The sequence below is a fragment of the Ochotona princeps genome, chromosome 13, assembly GCF_030435755.1.
Source record: "Ochotona princeps isolate mOchPri1 chromosome 13, mOchPri1.hap1, whole genome shotgun sequence".
In the NCBI taxonomy this organism is placed as follows: domain Eukaryota; kingdom Metazoa; phylum Chordata; class Mammalia; order Lagomorpha; family Ochotonidae; genus Ochotona; species Ochotona princeps.
Genome location: NC_080844.1, coordinates 38,960,257 through 38,983,187, shown reverse-complemented (window position 1 = coordinate 38,983,187; position 22,931 = coordinate 38,960,257). Strand labels below are relative to the sequence as shown.

At 56.3% G+C, this 22,931-nt stretch overlaps 1 protein-coding gene across 6 annotated transcripts in view; it reads right to left on the bottom strand.

Moving 5' to 3' along the window:
- ZMIZ1 (zinc finger MIZ-type containing 1) overlaps window positions 1–22,931 on the bottom strand; it is a 196,851-nt gene that overhangs the window by 116,263 nt on the left and 57,657 nt on the right. For 5 of the 6 annotated variants that reach the window (XM_058671271.1, XM_058671276.1, XM_058671274.1 and 2 more), the window contains exon 4: window positions 7,166–7,250. The exons of the other annotated variant lie outside the window; for it this stretch is intronic. The gene's annotated coding sequence lies outside the window, so the exon portion shown is untranslated. The remainder of the gene's footprint in view (window positions 1–7,165; window positions 7,251–22,931) is intronic. 6 annotated transcript variants of the gene reach the window in all.

The following is a 22,931-nucleotide window of genomic DNA, read 5'->3' as shown; positions in this document are numbered from 1 at the left end:
GAGGGCTCAACCCACTCGGGAGCTGCAGGGCTTAAGGCGTCAGCCTGGCAGGGCTGCTCGTCCCAGACGGGTGTGCAGCACGTATGGTCCCAGAGGTGAGGCTATGAGCCAAGTGCACTCACGGTACTGCCTGCCATCTGAGTGACCTGTAGGACTTGGACCACCTCTGTAGGGTCACCCTTCGGTTCTGGCACCATAAGCTCCCCCTGAGACAAGCCAGCCAGGATCTAAGGAGAAGCCAGACAATCTCTCTCCATGCCAGCTCCCAGCTGGCCTTCTTCAACCAGCTCCATGATACCTCCAGTTGAGTGGCTTCGCTCTGCTTGCAGCCAAGGTCACAGAGCCAAGAGCATTCCACCCCTGCCTGCCAATTCACAGGTATCTTGGGAAAACCCACACAAAGGCTATTCAGCATATGGTAGCATAGGTTCCTTAATCTGGGGCTCTGGGCTGGCCAGGGACCACCAAGCTGAAGGCTGTGCGGCCTTCAGGAAGTAGCCATCTGATTATCACAGGCCTTGAGGTGCAGAGTCCCCACCAGGCATCTCAACCCTTGGTGTTTTAGGGAAAAGTGCTCAGCTATGGAGAGGGATGGCCTTACCCAGATGCACCCTGGGCGGCTATGATGCTGACCAGGATCCTGCCTCCAGACCAGCTTCTCTAGGTGGGTGACCTGTAAGTCCCAGAGCGACCCTATCACAGATATTACTGGGGACATCTGTTAAAACCTCAGAGGAATGGTTCCAACGCCAGACAGCCAACAGACCAGGGGTCTGAGAATCTGCATTTGAACAGGGCCCCAGGTGGCTTGCCTAGAAGTGCTGTGTCCCCTGCAAGTAGTCTGCTGCACCCTTTAGGGAGCATCTGGGAAGCAGTGTCTCTAGGGAGGGAAGTGTCCCAGTACCAGAGCTGATGGGTGCCAGCCTCATCAGGTGCTCCTAGCTCAAGGGCAGGAGGCATCTGGATGGGCACAGAACTACCCACCTTATAAAAACAGAAGGACAAAGACAAAAGCGCATGCCCAGACTCACCCAGATGGCAGGTGACAGCACAAGGACTGGAAACTGTCCCTAAAGCAGCATGAACCGCATGCTAACCTGCCAACATGCTAATCTGTGGCCGCGACTGCAGAACAGTGGTGAATGGAGGTGTTGGGTGAGGCCTCCAGCAACAGCTGGGTTCAAGCTGAGCGCAGGTCTGAGGTGCGCTGTACCAGCCCTGCAGGATCAGTGACTGGAGATGGCCTAAACAGGTGACACCAGGTATCACTTTTTACAGTGGGATCCTGATTATTTACAGGTTCTACTTCACTGACATCCTCCTGGCTTCACCCTCACCCTGGAGCTGCCAGGTAGAAGACCAGGAACTGCAGCCGCAGGGTAGAGGCACAGGTGTTTGGAGCAGAGGGTTGGTCCGCAGGAGGCTGGGGTGGTGGCGATAGGGATATGGGAGCCCAGAGCTCACAGGGGCCACCTAGGGAAAGCCATCCAAGATGGATCATTCTGCCGGCCAGAGTGTGGGGGGCAGATGGAGGTGGCACCATGGGAACATTCCACAGAGGGCAAGGAAGGGAGATGTTCCCACGGCTCCCCCAGGCAGCCCCCACAGATAAGAGACACTGGAGGTGAGGGAGGGTCCTGCAAGGGGAGAGGCACGCTGCCTCCTGGAGCAGAACTGAAGGCAGCTGGGAAGCCCTGGGCAGGAGGGACTGATGGGAGGGATGCACTTCCAAGTGCTTGATGCAGATGAAACACTCCTTGGGCCCGGCGGCGTGGCCTAGCGGCTAAAGTCCTCGCCTTCAACGCCCCGGGATCCCATATGGGCGCCGGTTCTAATCCCGGCGGCTCCACTTCCCATCCAGCTCCCTGCTTGTGGCCTGGGAAAGCAGTTGAGGACGGCCCAATGCATTGGGACCCTGCACCTGCGTGGGAGACCTGGAAGAGGTTCCTAGTTCCCAGCTTCGGATCGGCGCGCACCGGCCGTAGTGGCTCACTTGGGGAGTGAATCATCGGACGGAAGATCTTCCTGTCTCTCCTCCTCTCTCTATATATATCTAACTTTGCAATAAAAATAAATAAATCTTTAAAAAAAAAAGAAAGAAATACTCCTTGCCATCCACCAACTAGTCCACTCTCTGTGGGGAAGCAGGTGTACTCGGCTAGGGCACCACTCTGCCAGCAGCACAGCAAGGGAATCACTGCCCTTCTCGCTTTGGCTCTGACCATAACCAGAACTGACAGACCTGCCAAACTGACCAGACACTCTAAGAACAGAGGCTGAAAGGGTGAGGACGAGCCATGTTGCACATGATGCTGCCTCAGAAACCTTCTCAGCCCAGTTTGCCAAGCACAGGAAGTAGAAGATGAGGCCAAATGTTGCTGCCCTCCCTGGAGAAAGTAGAAGGCAAGCAGGCTGGGTGCCTATGGCTTTCTGCACTCCTCAGGCCTCTAGGCTGGGATGTGTGCCCTGGGATGTGGCTTCGAGCTTGCCCTGGGCTTGCAAGGAGCTGAGTGTCCAGCTGCAATATGGTGGACACTGGCTTACAGGGGCAGGACAAGCAATGGCCAAGGGTGTGTGGGGCTGAGAAGGAAGAGCACACTTCACTGGGCTGAGGGCTTCTAACTCAGTAGTGTTTTAGGCCCTGCAGCTTCCAGGAGAAAACTTCTCCCTGGATTGTGCTCCTAGACTCTGTGTGCTAAGGAACCCATGAAGGGAGAACAGCCCAGCCCTGGAACCTTCCTTGATTCCCTGTCATGCTGTCTGAACCGAGGCAAACAGAGGAGGCTGGTGGAAATGGAGCATGTGGCCCAGTGTGGCTGGAGGGTGCTATGAATCAATCAGAGAGGGATATGGCCTGGGGGTAACGGTGGCCGTGGAGATGGTAGAAGCTCCTCAGGGCTAGCCTTAAGAGACACCTACTGCTAACAGGGAGTGGGCAGCAGGCCCAGGATAGGGGGTCCTCCTGCCAGCAGGAGACACATGTAGGGGTGTTCTCAGGAGGTGTTTTTTCCTGAGAAGGGTGAAGGCTCAGTCCCTCAAGGCCAAACATAAAGATGGGAGCGCCGGGTAAGGACTTGCCCACAGGGAGCACCGTCCATGACATTGGCCTTGGGTGTCCAGGGGGTAAGAGGACTCCTTGCCACGGCCTTTGGGAGCCCACAAATCCATGTGGCCCACTAGACAGCCAGGGAACAACATATAGGGTGCATGTGAGAACTGTGCCTAATTTCAACCTTGCCATGGCACCCAGAAGGGAGAGGTGTGTTCTGCACACAGCATCCATCCAATGCATAGTCCACTGGAAGCACAAAACATGGCAGGTGCTCTAACGAGTGCTTAGGGGGTTAAAGGTGTAGAGTTAAGGACAGACGTTTGGTGTGGAGGTCAATGCTTAGGAGTCCAGGGGGTGCAGGGTGGGTGTAGACAGATACAGATCAATGTCCGAGATTCTTCGAGGAAACCCAGGTTCAGAAAGGCTGCAGAGGGTCAAGCCATACGGCAACAGGGATGGGACCTACAGGTGGTTAAGGTGCAGAGGTGGAAGGACAGGAAAGTGGGAGGCCCAGGGTGCAGGCGGAAGATGCTGGTAAGTGGCGTGGCTGTGGTCAAATGGTGGCCACTCCACATGTCAGGCTGGGTCAGCTGGCCATGCAACAGGCCCTTCCTGGAAGACAGGCTGGCCAGGGACAGGGGCTGAAGGAGGGCATAATCCTAGGGAGGGAGGGGGCATCTGGGTGAATGCCGGGGTCTCAGGCCCACCTCCTGAGCTACTGAGAACCTCTAGGCTTGCACTCCCCCACAGGAGTGCTCTCTTGCCCTGGGGGAGGGCAAGGCATTTATCCAAGAGCACACAAGGTTCCCACCAGGCCCCAGCTCCCGCACACTTCATTTTTTTTTAAATTTTATTTATTTTTACTGGAAAGTCAGATATACAGAGAGGAGGTGAGACAGAGAGAAAGATGTTCTGTCTGTTGATTTACTCCCCAAGTGACTACAATGGCTGGAGCTGCACCGAGCTGAAGCCAACAACCCAGAGCCTCTTCTGGGTCTCCCATGCGGGTGCAGAGTCCCAAAGATTTGGGCCATCCCCAACTGCTTTCCCAGGCCACAAGCAGGGAGCTGGATGGGAAGTGGGGCCTCCAGAATTAGAACCGGCGCCCATATGGGATCCTGGCACATGCAAGGCAAGGACTTTAGCTGCTAGGCTACCGTGCCGGGCCCCACACCTCGCTTGTAATTGCAGCAGGGGTTTCATTAACTCTTCCAAAGAGCGCCAGGTTTCCAGCTGCCCCCGGAAGGAGCGGTGCAGGCGTCCTCTCCTGCCCTCCTCACACGGGAGCCAGAAACTCCCATGGGCCATGCTGGCCCTAGGGATGGGCAGAGTTGATGGCCACATGGCCCATCACCAGGGCTGCCATTGTGGGGTGCTTCGTTTAATACCCCCAAAGGGCAGGTGGAAGTGAGGCTGTCTGGGGCCCATTGGAGAGGAGGAGAGTGCTGGAGAGGAGAGAACCGCAGAGAGACAAACACACAGAGAGGGGAGAGCCACTGCATGCACAGACACTCACATGCATACATATACATATGCATGCACACTTATACACAGATTCACACTGCAAGAGAGTCCAGCGACACACAGAGGGAGGGAACAGCAGGGACCGGGGAAGCTGGGCTGCATCGGCCTTTCTCTGACTCCCGCATGGTGCTCCCTTGAGCAGGGGAGGGGGCCTTACAGAATGTGCTCCCCATCTGCTGCCTTCTGCTGAAGACCCTGGCCCACATCCTAGGAAAGGGAGTTGCGGTCACTGCCAGCCCAAATGTGACCTACAGACCAGGCTGAAGCCTGGGACCCTGAAGGAACTCTCCTCACTCAGCTTGAATCTTTCTCCACACATGCTCCATGCACTGCCAGTCTAGAAGAAAGGTCTCTGGGAAGGGACTCCCAAGGGAACAGCCCCTCAACCTCTACCCTGGCCTGCCCAACCTTCTGGGGGACCACCCTGGAGGGCCTCATGACACTGGGATGCTTCAGATTCCATCCCCTGCACCTGCTGCTGGCCTGCGCTGCGTAATTCAACCCAAGAGTTCATTGCCAGAGTCCACTAGGCAAGATCGTGCTGTCCTCACCAATCTGGAAAGTGACAGAGCTGGCCCGACCACCCTGGCTGCCCATTCCATGTTACAACTGCAGCAACAATTCAGTATAGCCAGGAATCCCTCCTTCTCTCACTAGGACCCCCAGATAACTGCTCCCTTTCTCAGTGGGATGTATGGGTGCTGGAGAAAAAAAAAATCATGAAATTCTTTTTGGTTCAAATGCTTGCCCTTCACCCATTGCACAGGTGGCAAAACTGAGTCCAGAGAGAAACACAGCAGAGTTCTCCAAGTTAGAGGCAGCTAACAGTCAAGAGCAGAGTTCAGGCTGAAGTTGTGGGAGCTGATGGATAGCCTGGCAGGCCTAAGGAGGAAGTGGGAGGGCTGTGCATGCGCCATTCATCCCACCTCCTCCCTACACCCCCCTCTCCTAACCGTCACCATCCCCAGAACCTGGAGGTATTGATTCTGCCTGACCCGGGAGTGAGTGTCTTTCCTTTTCTGTTTGCACCAAGGCTTTCTGTTCCTTGCTTCTTATAAAGAACAAACTAGAAGCTGCTCCCATGATTAATGACCAGCTGCCCAGTGCTCCGCCACTGGCAATTTCTGGAAAGGGAATGAATTACCTTGAAAAACATCCGGAAAGAGAACCCACCGTGAAGGAGAATTGCAAAGGTTACGTGACAATTAGTAGAGGGATCCCCAGTCTCAGCCCACGGCAGAAACGGTGAGCAGTTTCCCAAGCACCTTGCTCTGGAAGCCCCAGCTTGGCTCCCCACGGCACTGAGCACTGCTGAGGCTTCCCACAGGCCTCAGTTCAAATCCCCACTGCACCACTTAGAGCTCTAAGGGTTTCTTAAGCACACAGGGTCTCTGGAGACTCCGGCATTAAACAGACCTCCTTGGGGGACTCATGTGGGCAGAAATATGTATTTAAGGAGCATGGCGCCCGCGCGCAGCAGCTGCGCAAAGCCACAGCACTTAAAAGCGCTCATGGCTTCTAAGAATCCTCAGCCTGCACTGCCAGCAACATTGGAAGAATCATCCTGGCTGGCAGGGAACAAAACAACTGCACCAGGTACAGGGACTGGCCCAAGGTCACACGGGTGATAAGCAGGAGTCTGGATTTCCTGTAACAGGAAGGAAGCTCCCACTGGGCTCCCTGGTCTCAGGGCCGGCCCTTGCAGCTTACCCAGCTCTGTCCTGCCACCCTCCCCACTCCCCAGGGAGCTCCAGGAAAGAAGCTAAGGGCAATAGATGAGGCCTCCCCATCTTTAACAAGCATTTCTGTGGTCTCTGGATTGAGCTGTGGAGATTGCCCAGGTCACCCTCTGGCCCAAGGCCAAGTGTGTGGAAACCTTGGAGAGGCATGGAAATGATAACACATGCTGCTGTTATTAGCACATGTAACACATGCCCCAGGCTCCGGGCTCCAGGCCACAGCTGCCTCTGGAGGCTTCCTGAGCAGCTCAATGCCCTGGGGGACCAGGCTGGGCAGATGACCAGTGCATACTCATCCCAGCCAGTAGGAAGGGGGGGGTGGTCCTAGAGCAAGCAGATGAGAAACTCCAAGTGTCTGTTGTGGGCTGGCTGCCCAGTTCCCTCACCACAGCACTGGGACCAGATTTTACCAACCCTTCCCCATTGGACAGATGAATAAACTGAGGCACAGAGGCAGAATCAGGGTTTCTGCCCAGCCAGTGTGACCCTGGAGGATCCCAGAGTGCGCCCACTTGCGTGCTCATGTAAGAGAAGGGCTGGGCACTTCCCAGCAGCGACCATGCCCCTCTATGCACCCAGGCTATGTCCTGTCCCTGCACAGCTGCCCCGCAAGGAGGCCAGGCCTGCCCCTTGCCCTGACTCTAGCAGCCTCTCTAGAAAGGCCCTGGGGTGCTAAACAGAGGAGAGACTTGTCCAGGGCACAATGAGATGTCAGCACAGGTGGCCTGCATCCACCCCTACTCATGAGGGCCAAGGTCAAGTCCAAGACCTAGGGAGGGCCAGCATCCCATTTCCCCATCAGGATGCACTTGTCCTACCTCTGCCCTCAACAGCCCAGTTGCCCTCCTACCTCAGTGATCCACCAATCAGCAGTGCCCCAGCAATGTGCCGGTCAGCAGTTCGCGGCCCAGTCACCTCACTCCAGCTCCATCCTCCTACAAAGACAAGCAGGTGGTCAGCCTCCTGCAAGAACCGTGATCCTGAGCCTGCCGCCCACAGGAAAGCGCACCACCTATGAGGGTGTGATGGGTGAGAAGCCTAACGGAGTCCACTAATGACTGGCTGTGCGACCCCTGCTAAGCTTCAGGCTCTCAGGGTTTCAGCAGCCACAGGTGTCAAAATGGGATATGCATCTTTCTCAAAGTTGTGGGCAGGATGGCAGGAGACATGGCACGGGCACTCTTGGCCTTCACTCCTTCATTCAACAAACAATGGGCATCTCAGGCTGTGACAGGGAGAGGTCTCTACCTTGGCGGGAACTCAAACAGCAGAGACTCCAACACATACAATTAAAAGCGGTACCGCCCCGCTGGCTCTTATCCCAGCAGCCCCACTTCCCATCCAGCTCCCTGCTTGTGGCCTGGGAAAGCAGTCAAGGATGGCCCAAAGCTTTGGGACCTTGCACCCGTGTGGGAGACCCGGAGGAGGTTCCTGGTTCCTGGCTTCGGATCGGCACAGAACCAGCCATTGCGCTCACTTGGGGAGTGAATCATCGGATGGAAGATCTTCCTTTCTGTCTCTCCTCCTCTCTGTATATCTGACTTTGTAATAAAAATAAATAAATCTTTAAAAAAAAAAAAGCGGTACCGCCCCGAAGTTCAGACTTTAACTTCTTACTTGCCCCTTCAAGGGAAGTAAAGGATGAACCCAAGAGAGATGGACCAGGATGCAGGGAACAGCATTGTAGGTGGAGGGAACAGTACATGTCAAAACCTCAAAGCAAGGGGGAAAAGCCTGCCCCACCCCTTGTGGAAGAATTTCTGAATGAATTGTGTGGCAGAAGAAACGGCAAGGGAGCAGGGTGTGGGAGGGAGCTAGCGGGCAGAGCCCATCGTGGAGAGGATGGACATAGACAGAAGCCACAGGAGCATCTGTGCAGCTGAGGGTCACAGCCCAGGTTCTAGATTGGGAGAGCCCCATGGCTGCTGGGGGCGGGGTTGGAAAGGACAGAAGGAGACAAGGAGGCCAATGGGGAACAAAAGGGCAGGTGGAGGCCCAAGCCCTAGTCCCAGCTCAGTGTACAGCCAGCAGGAGTTTCCAGGGAGTGCCAGGTGCCCATGGCTTCAGCCAGAAACATGGAGGCCTGGCGGGCGGATATGGGTTCAGCCACAAGCCTGGTCCTTCTCAAACAGGCTTCACCTCTTTCTAAACCTGTGCTTCAGACACATTTCTGAAGCCCCTCTCTGACTCAGTTGCCCTAATGGCAGGGTGGGACAGAGAAACAAGGAGGGAGCCTCCTTGAAGGTTTACACATGTTATGGATATCCACAGCAGGCCAGGCCTGCAGCATCTCACAGGGGCTACCACTGGACTCCAGGTCCCCATGTCCTGGGGCTCCCGGTGTCAGGCCCAATGTCCATACAACTCCATCCCTGCAGAATCTGGCCCTACCTCCTTCCCCTCTGACTTGTGTGCCCCCCAAACTGTTCACCTTGACAACACAGCCCAGTGAGCCCAGTTCTGCCATTTTACAGAGCAGGAAACTGAAGCGCAGAGGGACAGCATATGGCCTCATCAGTGCAGCAAGATAGCAGCTAGGACATAACTGGATCAGCCCTGTGTCTCCCATCACCCACAGCCCAGGTCTATCCTCCTGGAGAAAGCTGACCAGCAAAGCAGCTTGTAAAGAGAAAAATAATTATTTTGGCAGCTGAGACGGAAGCCAGAGCCGGAAAGTCCTCGCTCTCTGGATGAGTGTTGCCCAGGCCGCCCCTCAATCCCCTGGTCCCAGGAATGCCACTGGTGCATCTTGCCTCTCAAGGCACTAGCTCATGGTGCACAGCATTTGTCTCTCATTGGCCTTGGCCACCCAGGCCCTGTGCAAAGAGACCAGGTGAGATCAGAGAGGGACCTGTGCAGGTCACACAGCAACCTGAGGGGCTTCTAGGACTGCAATGCAGGCCCTGCCTGGCCACCTGAGGTCACCCAGGAAAGACAGTGGGGTCTATTTCTTAACCTTCAGTGAAATGCAGGTGGCAGAAATGAACTTCCCCTCCTACACAAGGCTGGAGAGGGTTTCTAACTGCTCAGGTCACACAGCTGGGGGGACCACTCTTGGACTCTGTGTATGCACACTCTGTGCCTACCACACTCTGCCCAGCCTGGGGCACAAGAAACCTGGGTAAGGCTGTGCACACAGAGGCAGTAGCATGCACCCCACCCCATGCATTCAGCCAGGGCTCACAACCTGTGTGGGCCAGGCCACCCGGTGAGACCAGGGAGAATGAGCAGGAGATGCCTCGGTGCGGCTCCCTGCCTGAGCAGACCACAGGGTAAACAACGTGGGCTTGGGGGTCCTGTTCTCTTCCTGGAACACTCCAAGGATGTAGACAGGATGCAGTCTGAGCCTTGGGGCTGGCGGAGGCTTAATTTGGTCTCCCCACGACAGGCACCTTGTATTCAAACCCCTCAGCCAAGTTGGGACATCTTAGGCTCAGGAGTCTGACTCCGGGGGCGAGCCTGGGGACCCAGAGGTGTGTCCACTGCAAGCTGGAACTCACTGTGTGCTGCTGAGGAAATAGGGGTCAACTAGGCTCTGTGGGAGGAGGCGGCTGGCCCCAATCACGCTCACCTTCCTTTCCCTCTCCATTTCTCCAAGGATCCCTAGAGAGGGAGGGGGGCACCTGGCCAAACTGAGCTGGGGTTGGTTCTGGCCCAAGAGAGGTACTAGGTAGATCAGAACTTGAGGAGGGCAGAGGTGCCTGAGACAAAGGGTGTCCAGGACAAGGGTGCTGTGATGGCTGCGGGCTGTGGCACTTGGCCTGCAGCTAAGGGACCAGCTGCCCTACACAGCTGTGGAGGTGGGGTCTAAATTCTGGCCGGAGCCTTGGCCAAGCTGGGTTTACATCTCTGCTTGGCTGCTTATTGCTGGATGACCTTGGATGAGGCACTTGACTCTGCTGAGCTCCCAGCTCTTCCCTATACAGGAACTGGGGTGAGGTGCATAGACTGACCCACAGACCACCGGGAAGGGGAAGGACAGCCATGGCTATTCAGTGGCCGGGGTCATGACAGTGGAACCTGTGGCTCTTGTGTTCCAAGCCCCTGTCCCCTGGTGTCAGCTGGACACACACACAGATACACACATGTCCTAGGGGATCTGGGGACTCCAGGAGACACAGACTTCAAAGCAGGTGCAATGGAAGGAGAATTTAACTCCTCAGTGACAGGTGGATCGCAGAGCAGGCTCAAGGTCATAGTGGCCAAATGGGGTCCAGAAGCACAGCCATATGGCTTTCACTCACACCAGTGGCTGTCCTGGCTGAGTTGACCAGGACCACCCCTCTTGTCACAGTGAGCACTAGGGCTTGAGTCAGAGCCGGGAGCTGTTCCTATCCTCATTTCACAGATTGCAGCTGCTGGTCTGGTGGCCAGGGTCTAGGGGACCCTTTCTGGCCCCCACATGGACTCTTCTGGGCTGGCAGAGGTTTTTCCACCCCTGAGACCTATGTGGGGCTGCATCCCCTTAAGTGCCCCTGTGGATAGGCCCTGTCCTCTGGCGGCCAGCGCTGGCTCCAGGAGCAAGGCAAATATTTACCCCTGATGGTTATCCAAGCCTCATCCAAACCAGTCGGCTTCCCCGCCTCCTGCATTCCTGGAATACATGTTCCCTGACCTCATGGAGCTGGGGGCCCCAAACCAGACCAGGGAAAGCGTTAGACCCAGGCTGCCGGGCTCTGGCAGAGGCCAAGGCCCACCAGCTTCGGATGAAGCGGCCTTAGCAGAGTGCTCTTAGGGCCATGCCCCCACCAGGGGAGGCTGTAGGCTGTTCTTGGAGAGCAGGCATGGGCCTGCTCTTGACTCCTGCTAGAGGGGATCCACTGTCCGCAGGGTGGGGATGCAGTTGGGGATCTATGCCTTCTGAGGGCACAGGTCAGGGCTCCTATCACCAGGCCCAAGTGCCTCACACTGGCTGCTGACACCCCCTCCTCTCCACACACACCAACATGTGAGTGACTCCTCTGCCAGGAACCTCTCCTCAGCAATCCTAGCAGCTCCCACCACCTCCCTCCACTTTCATATCTCTCTGTCACCAGGGCAGCTATCATGTTGCCCCTTGCAGACCAGAAACCATGCACCTGTAAATGGTAGAAATGAGTTAGAGCACCCCAATCCTCGCCAAGCAGCTCCATATCACTGTCCCCATCCTGGGTACTCTCGGCCCATCCTTCCAAAGTACCACCTCCTCCAGCCTGCCTTCCCTGATAACCAACATCTCCCCCTCCCCCCGTAGTGATCCCTCCTTCCCCTCCCTGAATTTCCAGAATACTCTGCCAGTATGGGTCTTTGTTCCTGTAAAGTTAAAACTGGGAGGGCCTGGTTATCTCTCTAGCCACGAGGACCACGAAGACAGCAACCTTGTCCTCACTTCAGGCACAGCAGAGTTGAGCCCAGTGCAGCTGAATCAAGAGATTGAGCAAGCAGAGGGTTCAGGGCCTGGGAACCCCCAGGCAGGGTGGTCTGTGAGTCACAAGGCACCCTCAGTTCACCAGCCCTGACTTTCTTTCTGCGTGAGAGCTTGGAGGAACTCTGACACTTGCCACACCGGCCCAGGAAAGCCCAGTACACATGGACACAAGCCTCCAGCTCCCAGCAACAACCCCTCCCTTTCCTGGGTGGAATCCTCCAAGCTGACCAGGCAGAGGGAGCCTGGCTGCATCCAGCCAACCTGAGTGAGGGGAAGTGCAGGTCTGGCATGTCTGGATCGCAGGCAGTTGAGCCAGTACCTGCTGCCAGGCCCTCAAGGATGTTCCACATGCCGAGAAAAGACCATGGTGCAAAGTTGGGCCACAACATGGTACCCTGGGTGCCGTGAAAGGATGGGGGCACCAAGAGCTGCCAGTGGAGGGAAAATGGGAGGGTGGGAGCAAGGTCACAATGTGCACCATCTTTAGGCTGGCCGGAGTATCCATACTCCCTAACAGGAGGTAGGAAGAACCAAGCAGTAGTGGTTCTAGACTGACTAGGGTTGGGTGGGCCAAAGGGCTGATGAGTGGGAGTTGGGGCAACATCCCCTCGGCAGTCTTCCAAGCAAAGGCCCATATTGACCTGGAGGCTTGGAGGAGAATGCTGAAAGATGAACACAGCCCAGGTAGTAGGTGGCATGTGGTGGTATCTGGGAGCAGGGGCAACTGTGTCCCCAGACAGGGCCTGTGCAGAGACCACAATCCCCTTTCCCAGCCTGGCTTGCTGCATTTCTGGGGTTGCCTTACTCAAAGAGAAATTTGGGTCAGAGAGGGTCAAATCAGGGCCCCGGACACCCATCATTCTCAATCCTCAAGCCTCCTCAAGCCTGCTTTCCCTACAGCCTTCCTACCAGTCAGAGAACTGCCAGCAGGAAAACTCCCTCCCCACCCCATCCCTGGGGCCAGTGCTGTGGTACAACGGGTTAAGCTACTGTCTGCAACACCAGCGTTCCATAGTATTGTCACTTCAGTTCCCAGTTGCTCTGCTTCTAATCCAGCTCCTTGCTAATGCACTTGGGAAAGCAGCAGCAGATGGTCCAAATGCTTGGGGGTTCCTGTACCCACGTGGGAGAGCCAGAGAGAACTCCAGGCTGCTTTCTGATTGTTGTGGCTATTTGGGGAATGAACCAGCAGACAGATCTCACCCTTTCTCTCTCTGTGACTTTGTCTTTTAAATAAATAAATATTTTAAAACATAAGCAAATAAAAGTTTGTTTTTAAAATCTCTTTTTGTATTATTAAGAACCGGCAGGGTTCTCACAAGAGTCCCAGGAAGTCCAAACCTGTCACCTGCAGGGGAGGGGACACAGCTTAGCGAGGGGTTGGGCCAGGCCTGAAGCCAAGCCTGAAACAAGGGTAGCTCTGGTGTGGGTGGCTGGACCGTGGAGGCAGGGCATTCAGTCACGTGTCCCTTGGAGGCTCAGGCCCCTCATGGGCTGGAGGGTCAGAGGCATGACGTCACATCCACACCGGGCACAGGAAGGTCGTGGGGCTGAAGGGCATGATGGAGCACTGTTGGTGGCACAGGCAGCTGGCCCAGCACGGAGTGTTCCCAGTGGCCCTCCGCTGGGCTGGGGCCAGCCCCAGGGGTCACGTTCCTCAAACAGGCATCCCTTTGGGCTTCTGGCCACATGCCGGCCTGGCCAGCCTGTAGTCATGGCCGAGGCCCAGATTTAGAAACTCCAGACAAAGGCAAGCGGTGTTCTTGCTGGCAGGAGGCGGGGGGCGGTCTGACGAGAGGCCCTCACGTCACCCAGGCCTGGACAAAACCCCTGCTCTGCTGCTTCCAGCCCACGTGGCCTTAGCCAAGAATCCATGCCTCTCCCTGCCTCAGTTTCCACAAGGTACAATGTGGAAGTGGGGAATGGAAAAGGTTTAAGTGGTTGGTGAGGACTTGAGCCCAGTCTCTGGTACTCAGAAAAGCTGAGCCCAAGGGCATGTGCAGTTTCAACACTCACAGGTGGTCTTTGGGGGCTGCTGGGAAGCCAGGGGAGGATGGAGTTCAGGGTGTGCTGACCACCACAGTTGTCACTACATAAGACACTCCCCCCTGCCCCCTGCAACTGGGACTTCCCAAGGATCCTGTGTGCACCAAGGTGGGGTTCAGTCCTGCCTTTGACCCTGATCTTGGGAGAGTCCCTCTCCATACCTTGAAGCCTCCACATCTCCTTGTGCTGCTTAGGCACCTGAGCCCTGGGATGTATGCTGGATGGACCAGTGAGTGGGGACAGAAAGAGAGCTAGGCACCCCACTCAGCCCAAAGCTGGAAGCAGCTGACCCCTCCCTCCACAGCACAATGCCATGCCAGGGCCTGTCCCAGTGCATACTGCTCACGTACACAAGATGCAGCCAGCCTCTCCCCTCTGCAATTCTGCAAAGGGGATGATGGCACCCCTGTTTCCCAGAGGAGATGGAGGTGTAGAGATAGGATGTCACTTGTCTCCTGTTGGCAAGTGGCAGGGAAAAACTAAAAACAAGTTCTAGGCTCCAGAGTCTACAGGTTGATCCACCCAGGGGCCAGGGTCTCTGCCCTCTGCCTACCTTGCCCGAAAGTCTGGTCAGCTGGAGAGGCCACATAGAGACGTGATGTAGCTGGTCTGAGTGGATCGCCTGTCCATTCTCACCTGCGACCAGCCCTGAGAGACGTGGGTCAACCCAGCTGACACTGGTTTGGGTGGCGCCCACCCGGGGGCGGGGAGCCTAACTTCTCCATCCTGTAACCAGCACTCTCAGACTGCACAGCATCCCCACCCACCCCTGGGCCAAGCAGCCCGTGGGGCGCAGCTGTGGGTGGGGGAGTGAGGCAACAGGCTCAGCCAGCAGCCCGATGACACACAGACCCAGCAATTCCTGACTCACGGCCACCCATCCCGTGACTCCACCCACGGCCAGTGCCCCCACCCTGGCTCACACCCCACAGACCGCTACAGTCTCCTGTTCCCTCCCCTGTTGGAGCAGAAAGCCACAGAGGGAGGAAGGAGAGAGAGGAAGGAGAGGGAGGGCCCCACCCAAGGGCTGAGTGGGAAACCCAGACAGCCTCACGCTGGCAGGACACGGGCACACCCAGAGGAACAGGCAAGGGGTGTGGTGCTGGCCAGCACTCGCTCCAACCTCTACTCTGTGTGTAGAGGTGTGTGTGTTGGGGGTGGGGGGGGGTTCTTCCCTTCCCCAGCAGGGCTTGCCTGAGCCCAGGGCTGCTCTGGCTCATCTGGGCCAACTTTCTCAGTCATGTGACTCCTGGAACCAGGGCCTGGGTGTGAGTGCTGGGTGTCCCTGCTACCAGCTCCTCCCCCGGCATCCATGTCTCCTCCTTGAAAGAAGTCTCACAGACTCTCCAACACCTTCGGGGGCCATGCCTAACCCTGACCTTGCTTTGGCTGCCGCCAGGATGCGCCTGTTTTCAGGGTACTGGGACAGGCAGCACGGCAGGAGCCAGGGGCTGGGCTCCCAGGTTTCAAGGGGTCTGTGCAGTGACCTCCAAAAAGCTCATGGGACAATGTAGACACCGCAGCTCCAAGGGTGAACGGGGAGACAGCCAGCATCTGAGCTGTCGCCACGGCACAAGGCCAGGGCTGGGCCACTCGGGTGCAAGGTGCCCTGCTGATGAGCTAAAGGTGGCTTTCTGGTCTATCTTCACCCATGCAAACAAAGTCAAGGTTAATCTTGACCACCTCCTTGGTCCCCTTGGGGACCCAGCCATCACTCTGGGCTGCTGTTTGTTGCTGGTCCCACTGAGTGGAGCAGGGGCTGGATTGCCTGGGTGAGAGTGAGTCATGCATACTGGGGTGCCCCCCAGGAAGGAGTGGGGAAGGAAGGAGGACATGGGGGTGAGGGGTGGGAGCCTGCTGTTCAGCACTGTCCCCTCCCTAGCTTCTGGACTATAGGCCCATTGACCACCCACCTGCCTGAGCAGAGCAGACATCTAGGCCAGCTCTGTGTCCCAGGTCATTACCAGGAGCCCACCCCACTGGACACTCACAGCTGGGAGGAGCTTCCTCCTCTCCCACCTTCTACAAACTAGGCCCAAAGTAGAAAAGTGACCTGTGCAGGTGTGCCAGCAAGCCCACCTATGCCTGGACCTAGAATTCTGACACCCAGGTCATCTTAGGTCACTGGTTGTGTGAAGGAGGAGCAAAGGTACCAAGAGAATGGGGGAAAGAGGAGGGTATGGTCCTCCCATGCAGGGGGTCAGGGCAGGTCAGAGGCACAGCCAGTCTGAGGTCAGTGCCTCCTTTCCTGTCCCAAGTGGGCAGGATTCCTGGCGATAGCCCTCACGGGAATGGGAGAAGCGCTACTCTCAGGAAATGCAGGGTGGGACTAAGGTGGGGCCTGGCCAGGGTTTCCTGCTGGGGCTGGTGGAGGAGGTCGTAACCCTCACAGAGGTAGGGTGACCTGTGTCGCTCTGACCCTGGGGCCAGGCCAGGATGGCTTTCGCCTCATCCCTGGCTCAGTCCCAGGCCACCCTGAGTCCCGTACTCCAGCCAGCCCTCGGCTTCCTGTCCTGCTGGCCCCACCCGGCCCAGGGGACAGGGCCAACCCACAGAGGCCTCTTCCCAAGCACTAGTTTCCAGAGGGTCAGAAGTGGGCCTTGGTAAGCTCGGTGACCTCTGACCTCTAGGCAGTCAATTGCTTGTTTACCAGGAGGAGGCCTTGACAAAAGTGTGGGGTCCCGGGTCTCAGCCAGGCTGATGGGACCACTTTGGGCAAAGGGACAGATAGGCAGTGTCACTTCGGGGGCCAGGACATGGGTAGACAGAAAGGGAATCTATTCAAAACCTGAAAGAAGCCACATTAAAGAAGCCATGTACTGCTTCTAGCAGGTGTAGCATCCCAGCCTCCATCCCACCAAGGTACCCTCACTCGCCTGTTGAGGTGTCTGCAGAGGAGAGGTGTGTGTGTGTGTTTGCGTGTGTGTATGTGGGGGGTGCAGAGCATGACCAGTGATAGCAGAACCATCCATGGCCTCCATCTGGCCCACCTTTGAGGCCTGTGGAGCTAGGATGGTGTCTGTAATAGCCTGGGGTTGGGGGTAGGAGTGGAGAGGGTGTTGGGGTGATGGATATGAACAGAGGTCTCAGGCCCTGTTCCAGGTCCCGTGTGGCCCCCTACCTAGGGCGTATACTAACCCATATCTCTCCCCAGAATTCTCAGTCAACAGGCAGCTCAGAACACGAGGCAGCTGGCACAAGTGAGCAGGACATGTGCAGCAGGCCTTGGAGCCCACCCAAACCAAAGCTTCTAGTTAAGGGCCTGGGGACACAGGTGAGCAAGTCTGGGATATGCACAGGGCCAGGCCTTGCCTGCAGTTATCCAAGAGACAGAGTTGTAGAGCTGGGGCTGCCCCATGATCTCCCCAAATAGACAAGTCCTAAACAACCCTTCCTGGCCCCATCCTGTCTGACAGGTGGGAAAGTGACGTGCCCATTGGACACCTGTAACTTGTCCAGATGACCCCAAATAGTCCTGCCCCTTGAAATCTCTACCTCTGCCTCTCCCAAGCCCTGGCCCACAGTGGGTGCCTAAGGCCCATCTGTTGCACTCCTCAATAGCTTGATGACACATGGGAGGGGCAGAGACTAGGGTAGAGGAGCATATTCCAAGGTCACAGCAGGGGTGGCACTGCCCATGCCTGCACCTTTCTGTGGTCTGGAAGTTGCCTCTGGGCTCCTTCTGGTCACAGCACGGAATGGGAGGAGGCTCTGCCATCAGGCCCAGAGCTGCCCTCATCTTCGAGGGGACAGAGGAATGGTCACAGGTCTGGGAAGGACAGACTGTCCCTCAGCCTAGGTCTCCCTGTGCCAAGCCCAGCTCTTGGCCCTGGGCTCCCAGATGCCCATGGTCATTCTTATTTCCCTGGTGGCGCCAGGGCAGGAGGAGTGCCTCTCCCACGGCTCTGCTACAGTTCCCTGCTGCAGCCGGCCTGAACTGCTTACTTAGACAAATAGGGAAGGAAGCGACCACGTGATGCCTAAGGTTTCCTGGTCCAGGGACACAGACACACACACAGACACACACACACACACACAAACACACACGCTTGTTGCAGGTCAGGTGGTCATGTGGCCCAGCTGGACTAGGCTGGGTCAGGACAAGCGACCGGGTTGCCCTTGTGCACCTAAAAGAATGCCCTCTACAAACACTTGCTCTCTGCTTCCTGGATGTGCCAGAGACTCTGTGTATGGGAAACTGAGCAGGACCAAAGGGGCACCTGAGGGGAGGGGAGGGGAGATGCCCACCAGGGAATATTGTTCACCCAGCTGCAAACCCTGTGATGGGGTTGGATAAGCAGAAGCCAAGGCCCCTGTGGGAACAAGGACAATATGGTATGGGATCTGGCTGCTGGACTGCAGGGCAAAGCCCTGAGGATGAGCTGTGCTGGGAGGAAGGGTGTGGTGGGCATGCTGTGGCAGGAGCAGCCTGGTGTTTGAGGAAGGTCACAGGCCAGGGGCTGGCATGCTGTCCCAGGGTCAGGGGTCTGTGTCGGACATGCTTTATCAGCTCTGACCAACCCACGGCAGAGCTTCTTATATGCCCTAGCCATATAAGAATTGAGACCCAGTTCTGGCAGGACCATTGCATAGCCAGCTCCCACCCTGGCCTGGCCTCAGGTGTGACTCTCCTGGACCCCAGTAGCATAGAAACCCAGGGAATGGAGGGAGGAACCAGCCAGGACTCCCAAACACAGCAAAGTATTCTAACAATTGCCCATGCACTCTGTACTCTCACATGGACACAGCAACAACCCGAGGGGTACAGGCAGGGTCTGAACCCACCCAGCACAACCTCAGCATTTGCAATGTTCAGTCAGCATCCATCCTCTGCAGTGGTTGGTCCTCCAACTGTGGAGCCAAGCTCTAGCCTCTCTAAGTACCTCAGGCCCTGACCCACACCCAGCTAGCCCAGCTCTCAGCCTCCATCTGCGCCAGGCACCCCAAGAAGCAACCCCTATGAGGAAAACTCAGGAAGGGCAGGGCTCTGAGCGGGCACTGACAAGGAGGGAGAATGCCAGACAGGGGCCAGGAGGTGGAGCAGGGCCTACATCAGGAGGGTGGAGGGTAGTGAGAAAAAGGGCAGGAAGGAGAGTGAGGCATGTTGCCGACTTGGGAGAAGCAAAGGGAAAGAGACAGTATGAGACTGATGTGGGGCAGAGGAAATGAAGGGATAGTGGAGAGGGGGCAAAGAAGGGAGGAAAAGGGAGAAAGGCACGCAGGGGGCTCTCAGGGAGGAGGATGGCCTTGGAAAAGCGAGAGAGACAGAGAGGGAAGGCGAACCCGCCCACCGAACGTTAAATACCTAACAGGAGATGACAAATCAAATGGGAATTACTGCGGTAAAAACATAATTAGAAACTTGATTGAAGTTAAACAGAATATACATAACACTGCAAATTAACTTACACAGAAACTATTCACTGGGAAGGCAATGAAAAGGCATTTCATTAGTAATCTATATTTAAACAATAGGCACAATGGAGCCTCCCAATGTGGAGCCCTGTGCCTTCACCCAGAGCTGGAACTGAATGAGGAGGACTCAGCATCATGGGTGCTGTACACAGGGGGAATGGGTGGAGTGAGGGGGCGGAGCGAGGGCTGGGGCTCCTGCACCTGCTGGGGGCAGAAGGCGGGAGGCAGAAGGACCAGACTCCAGTTTGCTGTCACTTTCGCCCTTCACTTGCTGTGTGGCTCTGGGCATGCATCCTTCCTTCTCTTGGCCTCAGTTTCCCCACCTGCACTGAGGCGGTTTGCCAGCAAGGAGGAGACTAGGCAGGAGGTGGTAGGAACATGGGCTTTGGGTCCAGCAGACCCGGCTGCAAGCTCCTTTCTGCCACTCTTGGCAGTGGCATCATGCAAGCCCGGATTTACCCATCTGTTCCAAGAAGATCAGCCCGGCCAGCCACTCGTGACCGAGGCGGCAGCAGGATTTAGGGAGAGGATCGTGGAGACAGGCTTAAAGGAAAGTGAGTCTGAAGGCGCCGGATTACTGCTTGGCACACTAGAGTACCCGCAGCAGCTCCTGCCATGGGCCACACACTATACACCCAGCGACAGCCAGAAGGGCACCTCCCCTGACTCTGTCCTGGGAAAGGACTCCCAACACCCTGTGGGGCTTCACCCTACTCTCTGCATAGAGAAGTCTCTAGACCCCTCGCTGCTCCTGCAGCTCTCCTGACCAAGGGGACCCCAAAGCACTGGGTAGACCTTGGGACGCACGCACGCTCATACCTGAGCCGTGGCCAGGTGCCGATGATGCTCTCTGCTCTACCAGAAGTTGCAGGTTCTTTCCCTGTCCCTCCCCCACCATCCCACTGGACCAGGGACCCCCTCACTGTTGTCATCACTGGGTGTCCTGCTTGGAGTCCTGAGCCTGGCACACTGCAAGTGCTTAACACAGGGCTGGCTGGCACCAAACAGGTTGGAAGGTAGGTGGAGGGTCAGATCTCAGACAGAGAAGATAGATAGCTCAGTAGGCCCAGAGTATCTGAGGGGGCTTAGCCCATGTCTTGCCACTTCAGGATGGCTGCAGTTCCCAGCATCATTCCAGGCCACAGGCTCAAAGAGCTTAACTGGATACCCACAGGCTCTGGCTCCTGCGTGGCCAGGTGTGGGAGGTAGATGCTCCGGCGCTCCCTCCCTCTCTTCTATCCCTCATGTACTGAGTCCCTAGACCCCTGTGTATGCTGCTTTCTCACCTGTGCTGTCTTTCCCCACTGTGCCCAGCAACACCTTCCTGGTTACTCCAAGCCAGCTCTTCCTGTTCTGCTTGCCTGAATCCCACATGTCCTTTGCTGCCCCCTCCCCGATGTTCCCTGTTCCCCGCCCCCACCCGCCCTGTTAAGGGATGGATGCACGTGACTCAGATCCTGGCTCCGACCCTCTAATCTCCCAAGATGACTTCATCGGCTTTGGGGGCTTGTGACACCATCCATGGGTAACATCTCCCAGATTGATAACTCTAGCCAGCACCTCTCTCTCTCTGCCTTCCAGACTTCATCTATCCAGCTGCCTGCTCGGCCTCTCCACCTGTGTGTCTCAAAGGCATCCCAGACTCCATGTGCCAAAGCAGCCTCCCCTGGCTATTAGCCGCTGGCAGAGTAAGTGACCACCCCTGGCTCCTGTCCCGAACCCAGGAGCCTTCCCCGCCTGCCCCTGCTCTTCTTAATCCCTCACTTCTAATCCTCAAGCAAGTGCATCTGCTGCATCTGTGGACTATATTTAGACTGCAATGGCGTCTCACCTCTTGGCTGCCAACCCCAGTCCAGGCCATGAGTGCCTCTACCAGGACTGCACACCAGCTGCCTGGCCATCTCTGGGCTGCGTTCTCTCTGATTTCGCCTCCAGCCCCAAAGCTCCCTGTGTTTCTCTGAACTTGAGTATGTCACTGCTCACTCCCATGCTGCACGAAGGGCAAGTTCAATGCCACCTGCCAGAGGCCCTCTTTGACCACCCCTGCCATAGAACACCTGGACTTCTCCTTTCAGAACTTGGCGTCACCTGACATAATTGCAAGTTTGCTTTTTCGCACATCGATGATGCCTGTCTCTTCGAGTGTGTAAGCATCACGTGGGCAGGGAGTTTTGTCTGTTTCCTCTGCTCCTGTGCCTCCCAACCCAAGAGCTCTGGCTATAGAGATCTTCTCTGACAAAGTCTGGGTAATGAACAGATTAACAAGGCCTCTCTCTTCTCTTGAACACTTGCCTGCAGAATGAGCCCACAGCCCCTCTCTCCTCCACTTTGTGCAGACAGATACCAGACAGCCCTCGTGGAAGGCAGCCCAGCTCTGGTGTCCTGAGTTGGCCTCCCTCCCACCCCAGATCCTCTCAAGAAAAGGCTGCGTCTGACCCAGCTTCAAAACCTGATCCTTAGAGCAGGCCTGACCTGGTGTGAGAGTATCTGATGAGTGAAATAGAGGGAATGATGGATAGAGGGAGGATAGATGATGGACAGCTACATGGATGCATGGGTGAACAGGAAGGGACAGTTCAGGGACTGGATGAGTAAACAGACAAAGGGGTGGGGAGAGAGAGACATGGCTGGGTGACTGGATGGATGATTGGTAGGATGGGTGGGTTCCACCACAGGCACTCAATAGAGAATGTGGGGCCAGCATGCTGGCTCAACTGACTAACCCTGCATCACACATGGGCGCTGGTTAGTGTCCCGGCTGCTCCACTTCCCATCCAGTTCCCTGCTTGTGAACTGGAAAAGGATGGTCCAAAGCTTTGGGACCCTGCATCCAAATGGCAGACCCAGAAGAAGCTACTGGTTCCTGGCTTCAGACTGGCTCAGTTCCAGCTGTTGTGGTTATTTGGGGAGTGAACAAGCAAATGGAAGATCTTTCTCTCTGTCTCTCTGTGAATCTGCCTTTCTAATAAAAATAAATACATCTTAGGGGGAAAAAAAAAGATAATGGGATTACATGGGATCAACTGCAGGATTTCTCAGGGGAAGCCGGGGAAGCCCAGTGTGGTGCAGCACACAGACAGACTGACAGGCCCCCAGGACCAAGCAGAGCTGTCTGGTACACAAGGAGCTCCTGTGGGAACCCAGCAGGTACATTCATTTCCCTGCACCTTAGCTTCTTGGTTTGAAAATGCAGATGCCGGGCCTGGCAGCATGGCCTAGTGGCTAAAGTCCTCGCCTTGAATGCTCCAAGATCCCATATGGGTGCTGGTTCTAATCCCAGCAGCTCCACTTCCCATCCAGCTCCCTGCTTGTGGCCTGGGAAAGCAGTTGAGGACGGCCCAATGCTTCGGGACCTTGCACCCGTGTGGGAGACCTGGAGGAGGTTCCAGGCTCCTGGGTCTGGCCTGGATCGGCACAGAACCAGCCATTGCGCTCACTTGGGGAGTGAATCATTGGACAGAAGATCTTCCTCTCTGTCTCTCCTCCTCTCTGGATATCTGACTTTGTAATAGAAATAAATAAATCTTTTTAAAAAAATGCAGATGCCAACAACTGTCCAGGGCTGCCTTGAAGAACACCTGAACGCTGAGCCAGAGACCACAGTCACATCTCCAGGGACACACAGCTCCAGCGAGGTACACCCTGGAAAGCCCCTTCTTCTTCCCAAGCCTGCTCCTGCTGACCTGTGGCCTTTATAATGCAACACTCACCAGGGCTGTGTGCCTTGGCTTCACTCCAGAGGTCAAGC